Source organism: Orycteropus afer, unplaced genomic scaffold, assembly GCF_000298275.1.
Source record: "Orycteropus afer afer isolate SDZICR_OR568_19922 unplaced genomic scaffold, OryAfe1.0 scaffold00357, whole genome shotgun sequence".
In the NCBI taxonomy this organism is placed as follows: domain Eukaryota; kingdom Metazoa; phylum Chordata; class Mammalia; order Tubulidentata; family Orycteropodidae; genus Orycteropus; species Orycteropus afer.
Window position 1 is genome coordinate 2,637,260 of NW_006921944.1, and position 8,557 is coordinate 2,645,816.

Below are 8,557 nucleotides of genomic sequence, written 5' to 3' on the forward strand. Positions count from 1 at the left end.
TTTGACTCAAGGGCACATAACAACAACAACAACAACTCTTTAGTAGAGGAGCTCTGGTAGCATAGTGCCTAAGGCACTTGACTGCTAACAAGAAGGCTGGTGGTTCAAACCCACCAGCCACTCCTTGGAAGGAAGGTTGGGCAATCTACTTCCATAGTGATACAGTCTTGGAAACCCAAGGAGGGGTCGCTATGAGTCAGGTCTGACTTGATGGCACATAACAACAACAAAAACAACAACAACACTCTTTAGTAGGACTCAAACAAACAAATTGACTTACTATTACAGAGTTGATTCTGACTCACAGAGACCCCCCATTGGGTTTCCAAGGCTGTAAATTATTACAGAAGCAGATTGCCCTATCTTTTTTTTTTTTTTTTTGGCTGAGCACATTGTGGGTTCAAACCACTGACCTTTTGCTTAGCAGCCAAATGCCTCAACCACTATAGCACCAGAGCTCCTTGGTAGGAGTAGCTAATGGTACTTCATTTGATGTATCTCCACTCAGCTTCACATTAGCATTGTGAATTTGGCAAAGTTATCCATCTTTTCTAAATCTTACTTTTATTATTTAGAAAATGAAGAGAACTGAGTGTATCATCTCTAAGGCGATATGTGAATCTAAAACTCTATATCATATGGTGATGTCACATCTGTAGTTGATTATATAACTCATATTCCAGAGAGAATTCAGAATAGGAGATATATTTTTAAATTCCTATTCATGTACATGATGGTAAAATTTAGGAATTAGATAGTGCAAGAGGCAATATTTGTATATAGAGAAGAGTAAAGGGTCCACTAGAGTCCATGACTATGGCAAGATTTGGGAGAGGGGTCAGAAAATGTGCCTTAATAAAAAAGTGTTAGTGACTTGGAGAAAAATGATGAGAGAATGGAGTTTCTGGGTCCAGGAGAAGAAAATCTTTCAGAAGAGAATGATGAAATAATTAGGATGAATTCTTTTGAAACATCGTGGACAAAAAGAACAAAAGAAGTGCCATTGGATTTTGCTGCATGTAGCTTGACAAGAGCTGACTCTTAAGAGCCCAGCCACTCCTTGTAAGGAATGTTGGGCAATCTACTGCCACAGAGATACCAACTCAGAAACCCAAGGAGGGGTCACTATGAGTCTAATCAACTTGACAGCAGTGAGAAGGAGAGAAAGGAGGTGATAAAGAGAACATTGTCACAAATACCTCTTTCTAGAAGTTTTCCCATTAAGGTTAGCATAAAAATGGAGCAGAGCTAGAGAGAGATGTTTAATTAAGAAACAACTTCTTCTCCTCTTCCTCCCCCTCTTCCTTTTATCGGTCTACATGAACAGATTTTTAAAGCATAATCGAGCAGAAAGGAAGACATTGTTGATACAGGAAAAAAAAAAATAGGTAATTGTTCAAAATAAACCCTGTAGGTGCAATGCTATAGACTCAGGCACACAAGTGAAGGGGCTGTTGTTTGATGGGAGTGGAATCACTCACTTCATATAACACAAATGAAGTTAAGATGTAGAGTGGATACTTTGTGTATTGGAAAGATGAGGTTGCCTGAGAACTTTTATATCAACAATTGACAGTGAAGGAGGAAAGATGTCAAAGAAGTTTGAAGACAGATGAGAAAGTAGAAGCAGTCATTTTGAAGTTTGGGAAATAGAATACCCAAGGGTAAATAGTAGGGTCATTGGGCAATGTTTAGTGGCTATTTGAGATTTTGGAAATTGAAGTGAAATCAGAAGGTAAATTGATAGTAGTTGATTATAAATGAATAATTTTAATAAGTCAATTTAATTGAGAAAATATAGTTGAAAGGCAAAACTAACCCCTATATTTTTGTGTAATAGGTTGTGTGATGTAAAATGCATTTCTGATCGTAGTCTGTGTCAGTTAAGGTTGTGTGTCAACTTGGCTGGGCTGTGGTTTCCAGTGGCTTGACAGCTGGATGTAGTCAATAATGACATGATGAGATTGTAATCACCTCCATGGGGGAATCTGCTTTGAAACATTAATTAGTGGAAAGGGTGCTGCCTCTGGGGTGTGGCCTGTTTCCGGAATACATGGAAGAGCTTTGGGAAATGTCTCTAGCTTGTTGGCATATTTTGGATCTTGCATTTGGTGGAGTATTCCTCTCCAGTTTCTGGACTTGAACCAGTGACCTGCCATGTTGCCTGCTGATTTGGGGATTGTTCCTGGACTTGAACTAGTGGCCTACCAGGTTGCCTGCTGATGTTAGAATTTTATCACCTTGGGTTCATCAACCTCAGCAGCCAGTATCTGCATGAGTTAAGGGAGCCTCTAGCTCCAGTGGGCCTGGAACAAGAGGCAGAGCCGAAGCCCAAGCCCCCAGGGCCTTCACCCATGCCCTGGAGCCAGCACTCTTAATTTGAACTTCTAGCCTCCTAAACTGTAAGAGAATAAATTCCTGTTTCTAAAAGCCATCCACTTGTGGTATTTCTGTTATAGCACTGGAGAACTAAGACATAGGCCCTAGTCAAAAATTATAAAATACAATACCTTAGGGAACTACAGAGCTCTAGTGGCATAGTGCCTAGGGCATTTAACTGCTAACCAGAAGGTTGGTGGTTCAAATCCACCAGCCACTCCACAGAAGGAAGACTGAGCAATCTACTTTTATAAAGATTTATCACCTCAGAAACCCAAAGTGTGTGGCTATGAGTAGGAATTGACTCAATGGCTGTGATTTTTTTTTTTTTTTAATGATAACTATAGAGAGAAGACAGCAGGAAAATCATCTGAAAGAATATAAAGTGGGACATTCTTCATTGGAAAGGATGAGGGAGTTTCAGGAAGGAATACCTGATTGACTTTATCACACACTGCTAATAGCTCTTGCTTTATGGAGTGCAGTGCTGAGAAAAGGTCTTTTAGACAACTGAATTCATGTGAATATTACTTTGTTTATATAATGAAAATAAAATGAAGATATAATGTAGAAAACCAGATGTATAAAAAAGCTTAAAATTATCTTATTCTTGTTGTTGTTGTTGTTATTTTCCATCGAGTCGGCCCCGACTCATAGCGACCCCTCCTTGGGTTTCCGAGGCAGTATCACTACGGAAGTAGGATTGCCCAACCTTCCTTCCGAGGAGTGGCTGGTGGGTTTGAACCGCCAGCCTTCTGGTTAGAAGTCAAGTGCCTTAGGCACTATGCTACCAGAGCTCCTAGGGCAGTGTTTTTCAATATAAGGGTGTGGTTCATTACTGGGTCGTAACATAAAATACATTTCTTACACTAGATTGCATCTGTCTTAGTTCCTAGTGAAGCTGTAATGCAAATACTAAAAGTGGATGGTTTTAAAGAACATACATTTATTTTCTCACAGTTCAGGAAGCTAAAAGTCCATATTAGGGTCTCTGCCTTGTCAATTCTTTAAGTATAGGTAGCTCAAGACATTCCTTGATTCCTTGGCTTTGTAGAGGATCCTTACTTGTCATCTATCTTCCCCTGTGTTTGATGTTTTTTGTCTAATCTGCTCTTTTTATAACTTACAAAGTGATTAACCTTACGACACATCCTACACTGATACACTGATATGCTCTTAGTAACATAACAAGGAAAACCCTATTTCCAAGCAGAATTACAGCTATAGGTATATATGGATTAAGATTTCAACACGTATTTTTGGGGAGACCAACTCAATCTAAAACAGCTGCAAAACATGAAAACTAAAATAAGAAGGTTTAATTGGTTGAAAGCTCATCTGTGTGATATAATAAGAAGACATGAGGTATACGTTTGCTGATATCAGCTCAGTGGCCAGATAAACATAAAACATTATCTCTAGTATGGTTTTCTCTGATACGTGTTGTCTCTTAGTCCTTAGATGGCAGATTATTCTGGGCATCTTATTCATATTCCAGGAAATGAGAACAGTCTTACAGGCAGAATAATCTTCCCAGTATGGTAATTCATGGTGTCATCTCTTCCCCATGGATCTCTTCCCATACCAGACCATCTAGAATCCTTAGTAATATTTATTATCAATTTGAATTACACAATAATATTTAATAAATATGATTGTAATAGCTGAAATGTAATCTTTCTTAGATTATATGAATACAAGTATTAAAATTGTTTTGTGAAACCTTCCTACACTGAACTACCACATTATTAGTTACATCATTAGTAACAAAGAGGAAGCCTTTCTTTCTTTTCCCCTTCTTTTCCTTTAATTATTACTTCATTCAGAAAAAAAGTTATTGGTTCACAGATACTAACTACAACAATGTTGTAGCAAAAACACCAGAAAATTAAAAAAAAAAAAAAAATCAGTGAAAACAATAGTGTACTCTTGTAGTGCATGAAGACCAAACCACGTGATCTGAAGCATCATTGTAAGTGAGTAATAATGACAGCTCTAACAGGAGCACATTGTTGTTAGGTGTTGTCCAGTCAGCTCCAACTCATAGTGACCCTATGTACAGCAGAACAAAACACTGCCTGGTCTTAGAGCATCCTCACAATCCTTGCTATGCTTGAGACCATTGTTGTAGCCGCTGTGTCCATCCATCTTGTTGAAGGCCTTCCCATTTTTTGCTGACCTTCTGATTTACCAAGCACGATACCTTTCTCCAGGGACTGCTCCTTTCTGACGACATGCCCAAAGAAAATGAGATGAAGTCTGGCCGTTATCACTTCTAAGGAGCATTCTGGCTGCACTTTTTCCAGGATAGATTTGTTCTAATGGAGCACATTAAAAGGGTCAAAAAGGAAATAGCATAGACTTTTAATCTTATAGGTATATTGAAACATGTAAGCTGGGCTTGTGAAAAATGTTTTTGATAAAACTAACTACAGAAATGTTTTTATAAAAATAATCAATTTCTGCTAAAACACTGCATGAAAATTTATTGACAGTCATTTTGGTGTCACTCCCTTTGACAGTGTCACCCAGTATGGTCCAAATTCCCCATATCCCCCTAGTGACTCCATTTAGTTTGATGCAGTGGTAGAGCAATCAGCACATGGAAAGGTGTTAGGCAAGAGTTTGTTTTTTTTAACTTATTTTGAAATTATTAAAGAATTTAGCAATTATTGTTATTTTTATTGTTCTTTTATGATTTTGGCTCTGCAATCAACATTCCCAACCCACTGCTGTGGAGTCGGATCCGACTAATAGTGACCCCTCCCTGGGTTTCCAAGGCGTTATCACTATGGGAGTAGATTGCCCAATCTTCCTTCCAAGGAGTGACTGGTGGATTTGAACTGCCAGCCTTCTAGTTAGCAGTCACATGGGTTAGGCACTACGCCGCCAGAGGTCCCACAATCAATGTTAGAGATCTTCAATAAAACCATTTAATTTTTAGAAACATGGAAACTGATACCCAAAGCCCAAAGTGTCTTGCCCAACTCTCATACAACTGACTCAATACCAGAACGTGGTTACATGTCCATTGCTTTTGTAATATCCCAATAGAAAAGTACTTCTCTAATTCTAAAGCAGTTTGTTTTGTCTCTAAGACTGTATCACACATTTGTTGAGAGCTTAGGAAACTATTACTTATGCTTCTCCTGTTTCAATCATGGTGCAGCATAATTAGGTAAACAGTAACTGATCAATAAACCACAAGTATATTTATTAACTAGATAATCAAAGTAAGTAACTAGGCAGTAAAATTGATGGGATCTCATGATACTATCTTGAATAATTACAGGTCTACTTTGTAACAGGTGGGTAATGTGAAAAAGAATATTTAAAAACTATATAGTTAAACTGACTAATGTAGATAGCTATTCTTGATCATTCAGAGTAAGAAAAACACTTAAATGTCTGAATGATCCAGAGTCCTCATTTATATGATATTAATCAAATAAATGCAATGTCAAAGCCTCCACCACATTTTGCATTGTCTCATCATAGCTTGAATGCCTTGTCTACTTTGGAACTTATCAGTATAATAAGACCATGTAATGCTTGTCTTCATGATAATTCCCTGACTTATTAATATGCATTCTCAGGTGAAATGACACATCTCAGTGAGAACATAGCTTATTCTTGTCTGACTCCCATCAGAGAACACATCAAGGAATGCTATTTCCATTCTACTGTCTTCAAATATTAGGAGCTCTGGTGGCATAGTGGTTAAAGCATTTATCTGCTAACTAAAATTTTGGCAGTTGGAACCCACCAACCACTCTGTGGGAGAAAGATGAAACAGTCTGCTTCCGTAAGACTTACAGCCTTGGAAACCTTATGGGGTTTACCTGTCCTAAAGTGTTGCTATTTGTCAGAATTTATTTGATGGCAGTGGATTTGGTTTTTGGTTTATCCTTAGATAAAACTTCTTAAAGTTAATTTCAGTGCAATTATAATTGCTTAATACATATCATAGAGGGAACAGTCCGTAGAGGAAGAGGGACTTACCTCTTTACCAGGCTTAGTAAAGTGAAGTGTCAGCAAAAAACAGGAAGACTCTCCATGAGATGGATTGATACAGTAGCTGCAACAATGGACTGAAACATAGCAATGGTTATGAGGATAGAGCAGGAGCAGGCAGTGTTTTTTTTCTGTTGCACATAGGGTTGCTATGAGTCAGAACCAACTTCATAGAACCTAAAACAACATATTATAAATGTTGTTGTTGTTGTTGTTATGTGCTGTCGAGTCAGAACCAACACATAGCAACCCCTCCTTGGGTTTTTGAGGTGGTATCACTATGGAAATAGATTGCCCAACCTTCCTTCCGAGGAGTGCCTGGTGAGTATGAACCACCAGCCTTCTGGTTAGCAGTCAAGTGCCTTAGGCACTATGCTAATATAAACACTGAATAGAACATGTTTATAATAGTATCCCATAATTTTTAAATAAAGAATAAAAGCATAAGTTTTCAAAAACCAAAACCAAACCCACAGTTGTCAAGGGGAATCTGACTCATAGCAACCCCTCCTTGGGTTTCTGAGGCAGTATGACTACGGAAGTAGATTGTCCAGTCTTCCTTCCAAAGAGTGGCTGGTGGCTTTGAACCGTCAGCCTTCTGGTTAGCAGTCAAATGCCTTAGGCACTCTGCCATCAGTTCTCCCATAAATTTTCAACCCCCTTAAAAAGTAATTGCTTTCTTGGCAGGAAAACCTGGAAAGTAGGGATCAAATGGAAAATCATAGATTTTTAGTTCCCACTACATACAAACTATAAAAAGTTGTATTAACTTAAAATATGTCATTATGGCAGTTTAGAAGTGTTTGTATGTCCATGAAAGGAAATGGTGAGTAAGGATTAGAAGTTTAATTCCTAATCTACTTAGTGTTGTGCTATCTAATTCAGCAGCTATTATCTAGTCATGTTGTGGATATTTAAATTTTATGTTAAGTAATTCCAATTAAATAAAATTAAAAACTTCATTAATCAGTCTCATCAGCCACATTTCAAGTGTTCAATAATTGCATGGAGCAAGTGGTTACTGTATGGGATAACACAGGGATAGAATATTTTCATCATCTCAGAAAGTTCCATTGAACAGCACTGCTTTAATGTATGTGCATTTGTCAAATCATTTGTAGATGGCTAATGGACTGCTTTTTGAGGAAAAAATTCACAAAGTAAGAAACTAGTTTTCTCAGGAGACCACTGTTCAAACAACAACCAAGTGATTGCGGGAGCATCATTGCACATGGAGCCATGTAGCTGTGATTGTTACAGCATGAATTGCAATCAGAATATTATTTATGTACTTAGTTGTTTCTGAAATTGCTTTGTCATGATTTGCCAAGGCATGTGCATTTTGAGATGGATAGTAACTTATAGAAAAGATGGTAGGATTATAGGATTGACCACCTCTCTGAAAATAAGCCCTCTGTATATTTCAAAGAGTGGAATGCTTTCTGTCTTTCAAACGTGAACTGCTGTATGAAAAGTGAATTTACTCTGTAAATCTTCACCCAAATCCTAATTAAAAAAAAAAAAAAGTAATGATTTTCATCATCCAACAGTGGAAGTTTTTTACTTCCATGTAATTTCTCAAGTGTTGCACATGTGCCCAAGGTTTATCCTGATGACAATTATAATCATGTGATACAGTTAATACTAATTCTGCCTTATTATCTGTGGGATCTCTATGACAAAAAAATAAATCAATTGTCATTATTAGTAGAATATATTGAAAGTGTTAAATATTAATGGAAATACTGATGTCCATTCTAAAGAGAAACCATAAAATCCAAAACCCTGGACTTGAATTTATGCAGTTATCTCAGTTAACCAAAAACCCGCTGCCATTGAGTTGATTACGATTCATAGCCAACCCCCTGGGATTTCCAAGGCTGTAAATCTTTACAGAAGCAGACTGCCCCATTTTTCTCCATGGAGAGGCTAGTGGGTTCTAACTGCTGACCTTTTTGTTAGTAGCCCAATGCTTTAACCATAGTACCACCAGCGCTTTTTCATCTCAGTCAAGCACAAAGATTTGCAATTTATTTTTGCTAAATGGTTTAGAGGCCTTGTTCCTGTGTCTTCTTAAGTTTTTATTAATCTTTATGGTTACTTCAAACAATTTTTCTCTTTCAATGATTATTTTCTAAAATTCTTTAACAGCTCTTAAGACAAT